General features: G+C 34.7%; 3 non-coding genes across 3 annotated transcripts; 2 read left to right on the top strand and 1 right to left on the bottom strand.

Annotated features, from left to right (window-relative positions):
* The first annotated feature begins 1,249 nt into the window (after positions 1-1,249).
* Positions 1,250-1,368, top strand: LOC136082840 (5S ribosomal RNA). Its single transcript, XR_010639759.1, has one exon. It is a non-coding gene; the product is annotated as a 5S ribosomal RNA (ribosomal RNA).
* Positions 1,369-2,492: 1,124 nt separating this feature from the next.
* On the bottom strand, positions 2,493-2,611 carry LOC124806833 (5S ribosomal RNA). Its single transcript, XR_010639777.1, has one exon. It is a non-coding gene; the product is annotated as a 5S ribosomal RNA (ribosomal RNA).
* A 17,214-nt stretch (positions 2,612-19,825) lies between these two features.
* Positions 19,826-19,944, top strand: LOC136082861 (5S ribosomal RNA). Its single transcript, XR_010639778.1, has one exon. It is a non-coding gene; the product is annotated as a 5S ribosomal RNA (ribosomal RNA).
* The last annotated feature ends 269 nt before the right edge of the window (positions 19,945-20,213 follow it).

The raw sequence follows: 20,213 nt of genomic DNA, 5'->3' as shown, positions 1-20,213 counted from the left end.
ACTTGCTTTTGATCACACTTCTGTATTACATTACTGATTTTGGGTCGTATTTTAGCTGGGTTAACAGCCGAACAATTCTCTTTTGGTACGTGAAAATTTTGACATATTCGACATAAAAACTCCTTTCCCGCAAAGTTCAACAAAATTCTAGCACCATTTATTTCAACATGGTGCGGAATGTCCCTCGCTAGAACTTTGAGCTGTACTCTAAACAAACGACGACCATCTTTAATAGAGTTATCAAAATCGTATGTTGAGTGCTTAATCGATAAAACCTTTTCGATGTACGGTTGGAGTTTTTCGACAAGCTGTTCGTCTTCTATAACTGGGTCACATTTAATAGTTATTAAGAAACCATATTCATCGCGTTTTCTAAAGAAGACTGGCATTTTACATTCCGAAACTGTAATCTCGTTACGCGACATTGCCTCGGCATCTTTTACAGACTTAAAAACGGCAATCCATCTGCCATCACGATGATAAATAAGGCTTTCGATTTTGTTTCGTCCAACCTTCTCTAGAATTTTGTCATTAATTTCCTTGGCACGATCATTAACATAACGATAAACACCAGATTGTCGTGGATCCATATAAGTTCTAAATTCGATAATTCGTTCGCTGACGGGATGAACCGAAGCGGAAACTTTCGCATAAGACGCCATTGAATAAACGACTTCCGACAAATACTCACGACCTCCCAATTGATTTATTTCGATACAGATATTCGAAGACAAAAGACACAAATAGAACTGTTAGTTTTTTGTGTTTTTTTCCGTGAAATTTCGTTTTCTTTATATCGCCCCAAAAACAATATTTGTTATTACTTGTGGTGTTATAATAAAAAAAAGACATTTTTATAACCAACTGTGTGCTAGTTGTTTGTAGAAAAAATTCCATTTTGCTAAATAAAAGTAAAAATTATTGAAAGAACACTTTAAAACACACAAAAACACTTATAGGTGAGCACACAGTAAGTGTTTAAATCGCGAACAACTTTTAAGATGAACTTGAACCTTTTTCATAGTGTGTGTGAAATAATTTTTAGCTACAATAATTTCTAGTGTAGTCTATTGTTTATACTTACTTACTTACTTACTTACTTACTTACTTACTTACTTACTTACTTACTTACTTACTTACTTACTTACTTAGTAAGCGAAAGTTAGCAAATGCCAACTAATGTCTAAGTTTTAATAGATGAAATAAACATGCTTTTAAATATAGAAGCCATATAAAATGGTTAGCTGATGCCTACGACCATACCACGGTGAATACACCCGTTCTCGTCCGATCACGGAAGTTAAGCACCGTCGGGCCAGGGTAGTACTTGGATGGGGGACCGCCTGGGAACTCCTGGTGCCGTAGGCTTTTACTTTTATCATTTCTGTTTATCATCATACTAATAATAAAGCTCTGTCACGTTTAAGAAACTCTCTATCATGAAAACAACCTACTCTTTTTATTAATGATTTATATCTTTTCATACTGTCTTTGCAATTTGCTCAAATTCAGCTCCTAATTTCTCATAAATTCTGCTCAAAATTAGCTTTCTAAGGTACTTTTCTTACTGAAAAACAAAAAAGAAATGCATTAAGAAAAAAGCTCTCAGGAAACGCATGCAAGAATTAGACTATTTTTTTCTTTTTATAGTAGACCCAAGCCCGAAACCCCGAAAATCGAAAACGAGAGGCAAACTTTTATGAAGCATACCTTATTAACACAAATAGAACTGTTAGTTTTATGTGTTTTTTTCCGTGAAATTTCGTTTTCTTTATATCGCCCCAAAAACAATATTTGTTATTACTTGTGGTGTTATAATAAAAAAAAGTTATTTTTATAACCAACTGTGTGCTAGTTGTTTGTAGAAAAAATTCCATTTTGCTAAATAAAAGTAAAAATTATTGAAAGAACACTTTAAAACACACAAAAACACTTATAGGTGAGCACACAGTAAGTGTTTAAATCGCGAACAACTTTTAAGATGAACTTGAACCTTTTTCATAGTGTGTGTGAAATAATTTTTAGCTACAATAATTTCTAGTGTAGTCTATTGTTTATACTTACTTACTTACTTACTTAATTACTTACTTACTTACTTACTTACTTACTTACTTAATTACTTACTTACTTAGTAAGCAAAAGTTAGCAAATGCCAACTAATGTCTAAGTTTTAATAGATGAAATAAACATGCTTTTAAATATAGAAGCCATATAAAATGGTTAGCTGATGCCTACGACCATACCACGGTGAATACACCCGTTCTCGTCCGATCACGGAAGTTAAGCACCGTCGGTGAAAAAGTACCTTAGAAAGCTAATTTTGAGCAGAATTTATGAGAAATTAGGAGCTGAATTTGAGCAAATTGCAAAGACAGTATGAAAAGATATAAATCATTAATAAAAAGAGTAGGTTGTTTTCATGATAGAGAGTTTCTTAAACGTGACAGAGCTTTATTATTAGTATGATGATAAATAGAAATGATAAAAGTTAAAGCCTACGGCACCAGGAGTTCCCAGGCGGTCCCCCATCCAAGTACTACCCTGGCCCGACGGTGGTTAACTTCCGTGATCGGACGAGAACGGGTGTATTCACCGTGGTATGGTCGTAGGCATCAGCTAACCATTTTATATGGCTTCTATATTTAAAAGCATGTTTATTTCATCTATTAAAACTTAGACATTAGTTGGCATTTGCTAACTTTCGCTTACTAAGTAAGTAAGTAAGTAAGTAAGTAAGTAAGTAAGTAAGTATAAACAATAGACTACACTAGAAATTATTGTAGCTAAAAATTATTTCACACACACTATGAAAAAGGTTCAAGTTCATCTTAAAAGTTGTTCGCGATTTAAACACTTACTGTGTGCTCACCTATAAGTGTTTTTGTGTGTTTTAAAGTGTTCTTTCAATAATTTTTACTTTTATTTAGAAAAATGGAATTTTTTCTACAAACAACTAGCACACAGTTAGTTATAAAAATGTCTTTTTTTTATTATAACACCACAAGTAATAACAAATATTGTTTTTGGGGCTATATAAAGAAAACGAAATTTCACGGAATAAATCACAAAAAAACTAACAGTTCTATTTGTGTTAAAAGGTATGCTTCATAAAAATCCGTTTACTTAGTTGTGGTTAGCGATTAGTAGTATATATTTTATTTTAATATGGCAATAAGTTATGCCGGTGCGTTGACCTCTGGTAAATTATCTGTGCTGACGAAAACCAATCTTGGAATTTTTGGATCGAAAGCCAAAGTCGATAACTCCAACGTTTTAGTGTGCCGTTACGGTGATTTGAATTGTAGTGTGAACGACTTTCTTTCTGCCTTGGCTGATAAAAAGTTACTTGGAAATGTTTGGGGTGTTACGAGACACTACGCCAACAAACTTTTTGAATTTGCAGTGGTAAACATCTCCTCTTTGTCATCTTTTCTCGACACTGAAATTGAAGTCAAAGGTTGCTCTTTAACTTTTCAGCAGAAGTTCATTCGAAAGGTGCACGTGCTGGTCCAAAATATCCCCATTGGCACGCTAAGAAATGGGTGTCAAAGCGCCATCGTCCTGCTTGGCAAGCACTTGGCTGTAGGAAGAGGGGAGTTCGACTCCTTTTATTTGCAAAAATGTAAGGCCCACGGTGAGGATATCTTCACTGGTAATGTGATTATTATTATCAGGAACTGGAAGAATCCCACCCAAAATCCTCTACCTCGATATCAAAACGTTGACGGACTCACCCTAAGGTATAAGCATCAAGGCCAGCCCGAATCCACTCCAAAATCATCAAACCCAACCATTGTACCCTCAGATCCAATAAAACCCACTATATCACAAGTCGACAGCGCAAGTATAGACATTGATGTTAACAGTGGCAGCTTTGACATCAGTGTCGACATGGAAACTAATAAAGAAGAGCATAGTGGAAAAAAACAGTCTTCGAAAACACGAAAACCTGCCCAGCTGACCAGAAAACGACTGGGAATTTCGGAATGTGAAACTCCAAAAAAAGTAACAAACACAGCAGAGAAAAAAGAACCCGCGTGTTTGGATGAAGTTTTGTTTTTGGAAGAAAAAGATGTTTTGACGTGTTTTGACGACGAAGCGGATTCTCTCGTAATCGATGAAGACTATGAAAGCCAACTGTGTGCGGAAAAGAAATCGTAAGATTTTTATTTCCTCTCATTTTTTTCGTTTCAATTTTCTTCTTTTAACTTTGTTCTCAAATCAGACTTTTATTTCGAACTTTTTCGCTCTAAATTTTCATTTTTATCTTTCTGCAAAAAAATCTTTTTTTTCGACTTTTTTCTGTTCTTTTTTTAATTTCTCATTAGTTATGCATGACACGTTTCTTAACGAGCGCTTAAGCTGTGCATGTTTGTATTGTTGTAGTTCGCGCTTTTGTGTAAAATTGTATGGTCCAGTGCGTCCATCTGTTTGTATTACGTCAGTTAAATGGAAAACTCGTGCATTAAGATTAAGACTTTTATGTTCGTTTTATTTGTGTCAGGTTGTAAAATTGTTATATTTATGTTTAAGCGACACAAGTTTTCAAACTAAGAAAGCTGCTTCTCTCCATCATGGCTATTAACATTTTAACATGCAACATAAACGGTCTAAACGACCAAACTAAACGCGACAATTTTTTTGGTTTTCTTAAAAAGTCCTCCTACGATCTCATCCTCCTTCAGGAAACAAAGTCCGGACCGTCCACTGTTAAGCAGTGGGGTGACGAATGGACAGGCGAGTCTATTTGGAACTCTGGTCCGAGCCATAGTTGTTGCGGGGTGGCTATTCTCTCTAAATCCAACATTTCGTTAACCGAACTAAAAAGGGACGCTAACGGTAGAATTTTAAACGCCATGATCAAAATTGACGAACACGAAATGCAGGTGCTGAATATTTACGCGCCCAATGTGCCGAGAGAAAGGCGCCATTTTTTTGGCGACCTTGGCGAATTCTCGCAGGACACAGGACTACCCGTCCTGCTGGCCGGGGACTTCAACATGGTCGAAAGCCTGCCTCTTGACACAGAAGGAACAAACAACGCTAAATATCACACCTACGGCATTTCTGAACTCGGGGTCTTCCGAGGTAAGTATAACCTAGTAGATGTTTTTCGTTATAAGTTTCCCACCAAACGAGAATTCACATGGCGCAATCAGACGGTCAAATGTAGACTCGACAGAATCTACTGCCCTGATAAAGTCGCCAAAAAAACAACACGCTCCAAAATTCTCACCAAACCTTTTTCCGACCACGAGTTCGTGTCAACAACTGTCAACTTTAGTCAATTTAGGAGAGGACCAGGTTACTGGAAATTAAATTGTTCTCTTTTGGAAATAGAGGTGCATAGGCAAAAAATTGAACTCTTAATTCAAGATTGGCAAACAAAAAAACGGTCCTACACGTCAATTTTAAAATGGTGGGACGACTGCAAACTTTTTGTAAGGGCTGAATTACAACACATATCGATACAGGAAAGTGCGAAAAACAAAAAACAAATGAAAAGGATTGAAAACGAAATCCAACGGGAGCAACAAAACGCTAACCCGAATTTAGATAGCATCAAAGAAAAACGCGATGCTCTTTTCTTGCTCCAGTTTCCCGGAGCGTTTATTCGCATGAAACAAAAACTAATCGAAGAAGGAGAAAAACCTTCCAAATTTTTGTATAATTGGGAAAAAACTCGACAGCGGAACAAGTCAATTACCGAAATTCGCAAGAATGACGGCACATTGACGAGTGAACCTGGCGAAATACTCAACTCCCTAGCAACTTATTATAAAAACATTTACACCAAAACAAATTTATGCAAAGACAGCCAAAACCGTGTCTTGTCACACATCACTAAACGTTTGAGTGATGATGAAAACGAATTTTTAAACACCCGCCTAACCGGCGCGGAACTAAAAGAGGCCCTTTTTAAATTTGAAAACGGAAAATCTCCGGGCTATGACGGATTTCCAGCTGAATTTTACAAAACTTTTTGGCACGTTTTAGAAAAAGATTTTGAACAACTTGCTTACGAAATTCTTTTCGTAGAAAAAAACACGAGCCGCTCTATGAAAAATTCAATAATTTCACTTATTCCCAAACAAGGAGATCTTACTAAATGCAAAAATTGGAGGCCTATATCTTTAATCGGCGCTGATTACAAAATAATCACAAAAGCGCTGGCCCTAAGACTTGCAAAAGTAATGGGGAAAATTATAGAACCAAATCAAACTTGCGGAATTCCAGGTAGAAACATTTTTTCAAATTTACACCTAATACGTGATCTTATAGATTACGCCGAATTTAAAAGACTACCTAGTTTCATTTTGACAATAGATCAAGAAAAGGCGTTTGACAAAGTCGATCGCGCGTTTCTGCTGCAGATTCTCCGAAAATTCAATCTCGGAGAAAATTTCGTATCATTCATTAACACCTTGTATTCAGATGTTTCGGCAACTGTTCTGAATTGCGGCTTCCTGTCTACCTCCTTTCTTACGGAAAGGGGAGTCAGACAGGGAGACCCACTCTCTCTTTTGCTGTACGTTTTTGTTGCTGAAGCTTTGGCTTTGGTGATCAGAGCGGATAGCAGAATAGAGGGTTTTCCTCTGCCGGGAACACGGAAACCTCTAAAACTACAGCAGTACGCAGACGATTCGAACTTTTTTGCTAAGGACGTAAAATGTGTCCGCTATTTCTTTGAAAACCTAAAACTATTCGAAAAAGCAAGTGGTTCAGTGATCAACGCCTCAAAAACCAAGGGTCTCGCTCTTGGGGGTTTTGATCCCGAAATTTACACACAATTGGACGACATAGAGTGGAACAATGACACTGGTTTCAAAATTTTAGGTGTCACATTTTACACCAGACTGAGCGATACTACCAATTTCAACTGGCAAGTAGCTCTTAACAAAACAGAGAAAAAGCTCAAGTTTCTGGGACTGCGTACTTTGTCACTTAGGGGAAAGACTAATCTGATAAATACGCTAGCAATGTCAAAAGTGTGGTTTCTAGCAAACGTTTTGCCCACTCCCGAGTGGGTTATAGAGCGTTTGCATCGAGCCATTTTCGAAAATCTGTGGCAAAAGACCAATTTCAACCCGGTCAAACGAGAGACGCTTTTCTTACCCGTCAAAAGCGGGGGTCTCGGAATTTTATCACCGAAGGAGCAAAGTCTTGCAATCCGCCTCAAAACGCTCTTTTAAATAAAAGGACGCGAAGAGGACAAAACTCACGATTCTTACTACTTTTCAAAGTATTGGGTGGCAAGTTCACTTGTTAAATATACTAAGCAAAACGAAAGCTGGAATTTTTTAAGGCAAAACACGTTTCCAAAACACTGGGACAACAAAATGTCTCAGTACTACAAAAATACAATTGATATCTTAGATAAATACGGGTCCCTCTTTAACATCCCCCTAAAATCAACAAAAAATTTTTACTTAGAAGTGGCAAAAAACAAAAAGACAGTCGTGCCAGAAGAACTTTTCTGGAACAGTTCAACGAAAACAACAATGCCGTGGACCCAAATTTGGAAAAGAAATTTTACCTCCCACGCATACGGACCGACTCAAAACATCCTCTTTCGATTTCTCCATAACAGCTTACCCTCTGCTGCCTTGCTTGCCAAAAGCACAAGGCAACAGATCGTCAAAAACAACAAATGTAAAACTTGCGGTAAAATTGAGGACAACCTGCACATCTTTGCCTACTGTCCTCCTTCTGTTACAATATGGGAATACTTTAAACATGTATATAACTCCTTGACATCCCAAAACAACTTTTCTCCAATAAATTGCATCTTCTCGATTGAGACTGCGAATTTATCGGAGAAAAACCCTACCTCGCAGCTGCTGTTGACAGTCACTCAAACCATTATGAGTGAAATATGGAACAGCAGATGCCACCATATGTATAAAAATTCAAATATTGACCCAACGGCAGTGATCAGGATAATTACCAGAAACATCAGGAATATTATTACTTTAAAATATAATTATCATGTCCGTAGAAACACCACGGACATTTTTTGTCAACTTTTTTGTATTAAAAACGTTTTTTGTGAAATAGAGAACGGGAACCTGAAACTAAACATATGAGCCAAACTAACACACTGGCTCGTAGATAGAACTAAATGTTTAGTTGAGTGTTCCCGTGTCCATTAAACATATAATTTTTTTACAACAAAATTATTGTTATTTATGATTAAACAATCACTGCCAGCCCTTAGTTTTTTTCAGATATATTTTATTATTTGCATTTTTTTTCTGTAGATTTCGTAATGTGATGATTTGTGTAAAAGTCCTGTAATTTTTTTAGTATTAATTAATAAAATCTTTCTTAACTAAATATACTTAAATAATCTTTACAAACTTCATTATCAACATTCTTCCATATTCTCGATTTCTTTCCGCACATAGGCTCAAAAAAACAAAAAACACAAAAAAATATAAAAATAAAAATACAAAAAAATAAAAAACTTAAAAACACAAAAAAATAAAAATACAAAAAACCAAACAAAAATTAAAAAATGTATATATATATATATATTATAACACGACTTTGTTTTTAAAATATTGGCATAGTAACTAATGAACTTTTTAAAATAGATCAAAGCAAATTAAATGTAAAAAGCCTGTTTTTTTTCGTTTTTCTTTCTTATAATATAAAAGAGAAATATAATAAGTGTATCATAAAAATATTTATAAACGGAAAAATATATAATGTTAAACGTTTTGTAATATCATTGTAAATATGCGTATTTATTATGCAGAGATAGTAAAGAAAATTGTAAATATTTATTATTTTGTAATAAAAAAAAAAAAAAAATGCACCACATCTGTTTGGCTGAAGTTTATTTAGAGATCGTGAAAATTTATTAAGACACTGCTAGTTTTGCTTATTGTTGTCGTAATATGGCTAGTTACGCGAGTGTTACATCTTCGAAATCTAATCGACTTGAATGCATTTTAGACTTACATGTTTATATGGATCCGACCGAAAGCTTTAATAAAAAATATCAAGAAAACAGAGCTCAAGAAATTTACGAGAAAGTATCATTAATTATCGGGAAAAATAAAATCAATAGTTTAACTTACAACAAAAAAGGAAATTGGGTGATGGAACTAAAAAGAAAAGAAGACGCTATACATGTTAGCGAATCAACCATTCAATTATCTGGAAGTAACCAAAACATCAATCTAAAAATACGTTCTGACATAGGGCTACTAATTACGGTTAAATGCGACCCATTAGTCGAAGACCATGATATTCTTTCAGAATTGGATCCATTTATTAGGGAAGTATATTCAATAACACACACAACATATAAATTTGACCGTAATTTAAAAGACGGCCGACGACTATTTCGAGTTAATCCAAAAGTAAAATTAGAGGAGATCCCTCATACCATTGAAATTGGTGGAATCAAAATAGCTTTACACTATGCAGGTAAATCCTTTCTTTGTTCTACATGCCAGTATTCTCATCCGCCTCAACAACGGTGTATTGCTCGAAAACCTACGGAAAAACCAACTGCAGACACTATTCCAAATAAACACAATAATAAAGACAAAAACGAATCGAATGATTTCGTACCTAGTTATCAACTAGCTGAAAATAATAATGAATTGACATCAAAATTATCCGAAAGCAAAGTAACCAAAATTGCTCCTACTGAACCAGCATTTGAAACTGTGAAAAGTAAAAGTCAAAAAAAAGAGGAAAGAAAGATAAAGAAGACCATAAACGAACAAAATGAGTTTAGCGATATAGAATCAGATATGGAAGAAGGCGAAATACGGCAAAACGATAAAAACATTTATAAAAGAAATGCCCCACCACCGACTCCTCAAAAAATTGACCCGAAGAGATTACCAAGAAAAAAAGCGGTATGAGATATTTTTATACTATATTATTGTTATTGTTATTTTTTTCTCTAATTTATCTGGTTTAATCTTTTTATTTTATTTTTTACGAGAAAACTTTTTTGTAAATGTAAAACATCTGACATTCCATTCCTTTACGCATTTAATTACTCTTACTGTCATACCAATAATTATATAACCACAAACCACAAACATATCATAAAACGTAATAAAACAAAAATGGAAACCGTTAAAATATTCTCCGTAAATATTTGTGGACTTGCTGACATAAACAAGCAAAACATAATTATAGAAAAATTTAAAAAAATGAACTTTGATTTTTTCTTATTGCAAGAAACGCATCTTAATGCACAAAACGCAGAAAATTTTATAAAACTTTGGAATAATCCTGGCTACTATTCTAACGGTACGTCACACACAGGAGGTACTATAACATTAATTAATAAAACAAAGCATAATCTAAAAATAATTGACCATTACGAAGACCACGAAAGTCACTTTAATTACATACTTGTAGGAAACGATTATCACAGTTTTTTAATAATAAATGTTTACGGAAAATCCGGTTCAAGTTATGCTGACCAAATCAAAAGGAAAAATTTATTTAAAGAAATAACAAAAACAATCAAAACAAAAATTTTAAATAATATGTCTATCATATTTGGAGGTGATTTTAATATGGTCCTAGATGATATTGATCGATATCCACAAATAAACAGAAAAAAATGTTTGTCAACAAATGATTTTAAAACTTTATTAAAAACTTTAAACATCGAAGACACTTGGCGTATTTTTAATCCACATGCCCAAGAATACACCTATAAATCAACAAACAACGTAACATTCTCTCGACTTGACCGGATATATATAAGTAAACACATGCGCCATTTTACCTCCATTAAACACGAACCAATGACATTTACTGATCATCACAATGCCGTATGTGCGGCGATTTCTATAAATAACATTGATATTGGAAAAGAAGTTTGGATTTTAAATAATAAAAATTTAAAAAAATTAGAATACATTGAAAACATTTCCCAAATTATTAAATCACACGCCTCAATAATTGATCATTCCAAAAATAAAACTACTGACTGGGACCATCTAAAAAAACAAATAAAAATATTTTCACAAAAATTTAGCAAAACGGAAGCTAAAGTAACTCGAATTCAAGAATACAGACTAAAAAAACAATTAAAAAACTCGTTAAAAAAAGCCCATAACAACCCAAAAATGAAAAACTTGAGTGATGCATTAAAAACAAAACTTGAAATGTATGAAAAAAATAGAGCCAAAGGTGCTGAAATCCGAGCAAAGGTTAAATGGCGAACAGAGGGTGAAAAATCGAGCAAATTCTTCTTCCACCTGGAAAAATCAAAAGTTCCTAAACAAGTCATAACATTAATAAAAGACAAAGACGGAATTGAAAAAAGTAACACCAAAGACATCACTAAAGCTTTTGAACATTTCTACCAAAAACTATACAAAGACACTAAAAATGATATCACACTCCAAAAATTCATACTTGATAATTCGGATATTAAAAAAATATCTAAACAACAACAACGATCATTGGACGAACCAATAACATTATCTGAAGTCAAAAACGCATTAACGAATATGAAAAATAACAAATCACCCGGGAATGATGGTTTAACAGTCGAATTTTACAAATCAAACTTTGATACTATTGGTAAAATTTTAGTTAATATTCTAAATGATATCATAAAAAAACACGAGATGTCGGAAACACAAAAACAAGCCATCATAACATGTTTATTTAAAAAAGGCGAAAAAACTGACATTTCCAATTGGAGACCGATATCTCTATTAAACACAGATTACAAAATACTCACCAAAATCATAGCAAACCGACTAGCAAAAATACTCCCAACAATCATACACGAAAACCAAACAGCAAGTGTTCCCCACAGAACGATATATCAAAATCTTGCATATACAAGAGACATAATTTATATAGCTAACAAAATTAATTTAGATGCCTCCATTGTGTCAATAGACCAAATAAAATCCTTTGACCGTGTGGACAGGAATTTTTTATATGATTGCTTATTTAAATTTGGTTTTAGTGTTGTCTTTATCAATGTAATTAAAACATTATATTATGACATCAGTGCATATCTTAAAATAAACGGTTATTTATCAAACAAAATAAATATATACAGAGGAGTTAGGCAAGGATGTCCCCTTTCCATGATACTATATATAATTCAGGCAGAGGTTTTTGCAGGATTTATTAGGAGAAATCCAGAAATTAAAGGAATCACAATCGACAATAAAGAAACTAAACTGCAACAGTATGCGGATGACACTGTCTTTTTCCTATCGACTGACAACTCAATAATAGCTTTAGGCAACGCTCTAAACATATACAAACGAGGTACAGGAACAAAGTTGAACATTTCCAAATGCCAAGGTCTGTGGCTTGGACGAAACAGATCTATAATAAAAGACAGTTTTCTAAATTTCGTATGGCATGATACTACTCTTAAGAGTCTAGGTGTTAATTTCTCTAATTCTAATCAATATATTAACCGACAATGGAACGAGAGCATAGAAAAATTGGACAAAAAGATAGAAAAGTGGGAAAGACTTAAATTATCGATTAAAGGAAAAGCTCTAATAATCAACCAAACACTACTAAGTGGCCTATGGCATCTTGCTTTCACCCTACCTATACCATGTGACAAAACAATAAAACTATTAGAACGAAAAATCGACAACTTCCTCTGGAATAATAGCTCCATAAAAACACCTAAACAAATTTCCAAACTCCCAATCAATAAAGGCGGTTTAAACATTATCGACGTGAAAAAAAAACTGCAATCGATTCAACTAAGTTGGATTTCCAAATATTTTGATGACAGCAAACAGGGAGCGTGGAAAGATTCAGCCCTTCATATTTTTAATAATTACCGACATGCAAATCAAGGAAATCTTATATTTCTCACCACGCATTCTTCAAACTCATTAAAAACTCTACCCCCCTACTACCGTCAAACAATAAAAACGTGGAGTCATCTCTATAGAAAATTTAACAACCACAAAAATCTTACCATCGAGGAAATACTAAACCAACCCATATTCTACAATCCATATATAAGACACGAGCGTAAAATCCTTTAACCATCACCAGAATCCACAAACAACAGCATAATCAAGATAGGCGACATTTCAAAAGTATTTGCTAACTTAGTAGTGGAACAGTGAACCGTCTTATAATTAATGCCATTGTATTCACTATTAATATCTCTACAAGGCATACGCCGGAGGAGAGAAATAAACAACAATATGATAAGGTATGCATACCTTATTAACACAAATTAAAGAATTAAATACCTTATTATTAAAATAACGTATGCTCCTGGTGCCGTAGGCTTTTACTTTTATCATTTCTATTTATCATCATACTAATAATAAAGCTCTGTCACGTTTAAGAAACTCTCTATCATGAAAACAACCTACTCTTTTTATTAATGATTTATATCTTTTCATACTGTCTTTGCAATTTGCTCAAATTCAGCTCCTAATTTCTCATAAATTCTGCTCAAAATTAGCTTTCTAAGGTACTTTTCTTACTGAAAAACAAAAAAGAAATGCATTAAGAAAAGAGCTCTCAGGAAACGCAAGCAAGAATTAGACTATTTTTTTCTTTTTATAGTAGACCCAAGCCCGAAACCCCGAAAATCGAAAACGAGAGGCAAACTTTTATGAAGCATTTTTTTTTTTTTTTTTTATTACAAAATAATAAATATTTACAATTTTCTTTACTATATCTGCATAATAAATACGCATATTTACAATGATATTTCAAATCGTTTAACATTATGTATTTTTCGTTTATTACTATTTTTATGATACACTTATTATATTTCTCTTTTATATTATAAGAACGCAAAAGAAAAAAAACAGGCTTTTTTACATTTAATTTACTTTGATCTATTTTAAAAAGTTTATTAGTTACTATGCCAATATTTTAAAAACAAAGTCGTGTTTATATATATATATATACATTTTTTAATTTTTGTTTGGTTTTTTGTATTTTTATTTTTTTGTGTTTTTAAGTTTTTTATTTTTTTGTATTTTTATTTTTATATTTTTTTGTGTTTTTTGTTTTTTTGAGCCTATGTGCGGAAAGAAATCGAGAATATAGAAGAATGTTGATAATGAAGTTTGTAAAGATTATTTAAGTATATTTAGTTAAGAAAGATTTTATTAATTAATACTAAAAAAATTACAGGACTTTTACACAAATCATCACATTACGAAATCTACAGAAAAAAATGCAAATAATAAAATATATCTGAAAAAAACTAAGGGCTGGCAGTGATTGTTTAATCATAAATAACAATAAATTTGTTGTAAAAAAATTATATGTTTAATGGACACGGGAACACTCAACTAAACATTTAGTTCTAACTACGAGCCAGTGTGTTAGTTTGGCTCATATGTTTAGTTTCAGGTTCCCGTTCTCTATTTCACAAAAAACGTTTTTAATACAAAAAAGTTGACAAAAAATGTCCGTGGTGTTTCTACGGACATGATAATTATATTTTAAAGTAATAATATTCCTGATGTTTCTGTTAATTATCCTGATCACTGCCGTTGGGTCAATATTTGAATTTTTATACATATGGTGGCATCTGCTGTTCCATATTTCACTCATAATGGTTTGAGTGACTGTCAACAGCAGCTGCGAGGTAGGGTTTTTCTCCGATAAATTCGCAGTCTCAATCGAGAAGATGCAATTTATTGGAGAAAAGTTGTTTTGGGATGTCAAGGAGTTATATACATGTTTAAAGTATTCCCATATTGTAACAGAAGGAGGACAGTAGGCAAAGATGTGCAGGTTGTCCTCAATTTTACCGCAAGTTTTACATTTGTTGTTTTTGACGATCTGTTGCCTTGTGCTTTTGGCAAGCAAGGCAGCAGAGGGTAAGCTGTTATGGAGAAATCGAAAGAGGATGTTTTGAGTCGGTCCGTATGCGTGGGAGGTAAAATTTCTTTTCCAAATTTGGGTCCACGGCATTGTTGTTTTTGTTGAACTGTTCCAGAAAAGTTCTGCTGGCACGACTGTCTTTTTGTTTTTTGCCACTTCTAAGTAAAAATTTTTTGTTGATTTTAGGGGGATGTTAAAGAGGGACCCGTTTTTATCTAAGATATCAATTGTAGTTTTGTAGTACTGAGACATTTTGTTGTCCCAGTGTTTTGGAAACGTGTTTTGCCTTAAAAAATTCCAGCTTTCGTTTTGCTTAGTATATTTAACAAGTGAACTTGCCACCCAATACTTTGAAAAGTAGTAAGAATCGTGAGTTTTGTCCTCTTCGCGTTCTTTTATTTGAAAGAGCGTTTTGAGGCGGATCGCAAGACTTTGCTCCTTCGGTGATAAAATTCCGAGACCCCCGCTTTTGACGGGTAAGAAAAGCGTCTCTCGTTTGACCGGGTTGAAATTGGTCTTTTGCCACAGATTTTCGAAAATGGCTCGATGCAAACGCTCTATTACCCACTCGGGAGTGGGCAAAACGTTTGCTAGAAACCACACTTTTGACATTGCTAGCGTATTTATCAGATTAGTCTTTCCCATAAGTGACAAAGTACGCAGTCCCAGAAACTTGAGCTTTTTCTCTGTTTTGTTAAGAGCTACTTGCCAGTTGAAATTGGTAGTATCGCTCAGTCTGGTGTAAAATGTGACACCTAAAATTTTGAAACCGGTGTCATTGTTCCACTCTATGTCGTCCAATTGTGTGTAAATTTCGGGATCAAAACCCCCAAGAGCGAGACCCTTGGTTTTTGAGGCGTTGCTCACTGAACCACTTGCTTTTTCGAATAGTTTTAGGTTTTCAAAGAAATAGCGGACACATTTTACGTCCTTAGCAAAAAAGTTCGAATCGTCTGCGTACTGCTGTAGTTTTAGAGGTTTTCGTGTTCCCGGCAGAGGAAAACCCTCTATTCTGCTATCCGCTCTGATCACCAAAGCCAAAGCTTCAGCAACAAAAACGTACAGCAAAAGAGAGAGTGGGTCTCCCTGTCTGACTCCCCTTTCCGTAAGAAAGGAGGTAGACAGGAAGCCGCAATTCAGAACAGTTGCCGAAACATCTGAATACAAGGTGTTAATGAATGATACGAAATTTTCTCCGAGATTGAATTTTCGGAGAATCTGCAGCAGAAACGCGCGATCGACTTTGTCAAACGCCTTTTCTTGATCTATTGTCAAAATGAAACTAGGTAGTTTTTTAAATTCGGCGTAATCTATAAGATCACGTATTAGGTGTAAATTTGAAAAAATGTTTCTACCTGGAATTCCGCAAGTTTGATTTGGTTCTATAATTTTCCCCATTACTTTTGCAAGTCTTAGGGCCAGCGCTTTTGTGATTATTTTGTAATCAGCGCCGATTAAAGATATAGGCCTCCAATTTTTGCATTTAGTAAGATCTCCTTGTTTGGGAATAAGTGAAATTATTGATTTTTTCATAGAGCGGCTCGTGTTTTTTTCTACGAAAAGAATTTCGTAAGCAAGTTCTTCAAAATCTTTTTCTAAAACGTGCCAAAAAGTTTTGTAAAATTCAGCTGGAAATCCGTCATAGCCCGGAGATTTTCCGTTTTCAAATTTAAAAAGGGCCTCTTTTAGTTCCGCGCCGGTTAGGCGGGTGTTTAAAAATTCGTTTTCATCATCACTCAAACGTTTAGTGATGTGTGACAAGACACGGTTTTGGCTGTCTTTGCATAAATTTGTTTTGGTGTAAATGTTTTTATAATAAGTTGCAAGGGAGTTGAGTATTTCGCCAGGTTCACTCGTCAATGTGCCGTCATTCTTGGGAATTTCGGTAATTGACTTGTTCCGCTGTCGAGTTTTTTCCCAATTATACAAAAATTTGGAAGGTTTTTCTCCTTCTTCGATTAGTTTTTGTTTCATGCGAATAAACGCTCCGGGAAACTGGAGCAAGAAAAGAGCATCGCGTTTTTCTTTGATGCTATCTAAATTCGGGTTAGCATTTTGTTGCTCCCGTTGGATTTCGTTTTCAATCCTTTTCATTTGTTTTTTGTTTTTCGCACTTTCCTGTATCGATATGTGTTGTAATTCAGCCCTTACAAAAAGTTTGCAGTCGTCCCACCATTTTAAAATTGACGTGTAGGACCGTTTTTTTGTTTGCCAATCTTGAATTAAGAGTTCAATTTTTTGCCTATGCACCTCTATTTCCAAAAGAGAACAATTTAATTTCCAGTAACCTGGTCCTCTCCTAAATTGACTAAAGTTGACAGTTGTTGACACGAACTCGTGGTCGGAAAAAGGGTTGGTGAGAATTTTGGAGCGTGTTGTTTTTTTGGCGACTTTATCAGGGCAGTAGATTCTGTCGAGTCTACATTTGACCGTCTGATTGCGCCATGTGAATTCTCGTTTGGTGGGAAACTTATAACGAAAAACATCTACTAGGTTATACTTACCTCGGAAGACCCCGAGTTCAGAAATGCCGTAGGTGTGATATTTAGCGTTGTTTGTTCCTTCTGTGTCAAGGGGCAGGCTTTCGACCATGTTGAAGTCCCCGGCCAGCAGGACGGGTAGTCCTGTGTCCTGCGAGAATTCGCCAAGGTCGCCAAAAAAATGGCGCCTTTCTCTCGGCACATTGGGCGCGTAAATATTCAGCATCTGCATTTTGTGTTCGTCAATTTCGATCATGGCGTTTAAAATTCTACCGTTAGCGTCCCTTTTTAGTTCGGTTAACGAAATGTTGGATTTAGAGAGAATAGCCACCCCGCAACAACTATGGCTCGGACCGGAGTTCTTTATAGACTCGCCAGCCCATTTGTCACCCCACTGCTTAACAGTGGACGGTCCGTACTTTGTTTCCTGAAGGAGGATGAGATCGTAGGAGGACTTTTTAAGAAAACCAAAAAAATTGTCGCGTTTAGTTTGGTCGTTAAGACCGTTTATGTTGCATGGTCAAATGTTAATTGCCATGATGGAGAGAAACAGCTTTCTTAGTTTGAAAACTCGTGTCGCTTAAACATAAATATAATACTTTTACAACCTGACACAAATAAAACGAACATAAAAGTCTTAATCTTAATGCACGAGTTTTCCATTTAACTGACGTAATACAAACAGATGGACGCACTGGACCATACAATTTTACACAAAAGCGCGAACTACAACAATACAAACATGCACAGCTTAAGCGCTCGTTAAGAAACGTGTCATGCATAACTAATGAGAAATTAAAAAAAGAACAGAAAAAAGTCGAAAAAAAGGATTTTTTTGCAGAAAGATAAAAATAAAAATTTAGAGCGAAAAAGTTCGAAAAAAAAGTCTGATTTGAGAACAAAGTTAAAAGAAGAAAATTAAAACGAAAAAAATGAGAGGAAATAAAAATCTTACGATTTCTTTTCCGCACACAGTTGGCTTTCATAGTCTTCATCGATTACGAGAGAATCCGCTTCGTCGTCAAAACATGTCAATACATCTTTTTCTTTCAAAAACAAAACTTCATCGAAACGCGCGGGTTCTTTTTTCTCTGCTGTGTTTGTTACCTTTTTTGGAGTTTCACATTCCGAAATTCCCAGTCGTTTTCCGGTCGGCTGGGCGGATTTTCGTGTTTTCGAAGACTGTTTTTTTCCACTATGCTCTTCTTTATTAGTTTCCATGTCGACACTAATGTCAACGCTGCCACTGTTAACATCAATGTCTATACTTGCGCTGTCGACTTGTGATATAGTGGGTTTTATTGGATCTGAGGGTACAATGGTTGGGTTTGATGTTTTTGGAGTGGATTCGGGCTGGCCTTGATGCTTATACCTTAGGGTGAGTCCGTCAACGTTTTGATATCGAGGTAGAGGATTTCGGGTGGGATTCTTCCAGCTCCTGATAATAATAATCACATTACCAGTGAAGATATCCTCACCGTGCGATTTACATTTCTGCAAATAAAACGAGTCGAACTCCCCTCTTCCTACAGCCGAGTGTTTGCCAAGCAGGACGATGGCGCTTTGACACCCATTTCTTAGCGTGCCAATGGGGATATTTTGGACCAGCACGTGCACCTTTCGAATGAACTTCTGCTGAAAAGTTAAAGAGCAACCTTTGACTTCAATTTCAGTGTCGAGAAAGGATGACAAAGAGGAGATGTTTACCACTGCAAATTCAAAAAGTTTGTTGGCGTAGTGTCTAGTTACACCCCAATTATTTCCAAGTAACTTTTTATCAGCCATGGCAGAAAGAAAGTCGTTCACACTACAATTCAAATCACCGTAACGGCACACTAAAACGTTGGAGTTATCGACTTTGGCTTTAGATCAAAAAATTCCAAGATTGGTTTTCGTCAGCACAGATGATTTCCCAGAGGTCAACGCACCAGCATAACTTATTGCCATATTAAAATAAAAATTATACTAATTTCGGTAACCACAACTAAGTAAACGGATTTTTATGAAGCATACCTTTTTAACACAAATAGAACTGTTAGTTTTTAGTGTTTTTTTCCGTGAAATTTCGTTTCTTTATATCGCCTAAAAAACAATATTTGTTATTACTTGTGGTGTTATAATAAAAAAAAGACATTTTTATAACTAACTGTGTGCTAGTTGTTTGTAGAAAAAATTCCATTTTGCTTAATAAAAGTAAAAATTATTGAAGGATCACTTTAAAACACACAAAAACACTTATAGGTGAGCACACAGTAAGTGTTTAAATCGCGAACAACTTTTAAGAAGAACTTGAACCTTTTTCATAGTGTGTGTGAAATAATTTTTAGCTACAATAATTTCTAGTGTAGTCTTTTGTTTATACTTACTTACTTACTTACTTACTTACTTACTTACTTACTTACTTACTTAGTTAGCGAAAGTTAGCAAATGCCAACTAATGTCTAAGTTTTAATAGATGAAATAAACATGCTTTTAAATATAGAAGCCATATAAAATGGTTAGCTGATGCCTACGACCATACCACGGTGAATACACCCGTTCTCGTCAGATCACGGAAGTTAAGCACCGTCGGGCCAGGGTAGTACTTAGATGGGGTACCGCCTGGGAACTCCTGGTGCCGTAGGCTTTTACTTTTATCATTTCTAGTTATCATCATACTAATAATAAAGCTCTGTCACGTTTAAGAAACTCTCTATGATGAAAACAACCTACTCTTTTTATTAATGATTTATATCTTTTCATACTGTCTTTGCAATTTGCTCAAATTCTGCTCCTAAATTCTTATAAAATCTGCTCAAAATTAGCTTTCTAAGGTACTTTTCTTATTTGAAAACAAAAAAGAAATGCATTGGGAAAAGAGCTCTCAGGAAACGCAAGCAAGAATTAGACAATTTT

This window comes from Hydra vulgaris, chromosome 07, assembly GCF_038396675.1.
Source record: "Hydra vulgaris chromosome 07, alternate assembly HydraT2T_AEP".
In the NCBI taxonomy this organism is placed as follows: Eukaryota; Metazoa; Cnidaria; class Hydrozoa; order Anthoathecata; family Hydridae; genus Hydra; species Hydra vulgaris.
This window is presented reverse-complemented; position numbering and strand designations above follow the sequence as displayed.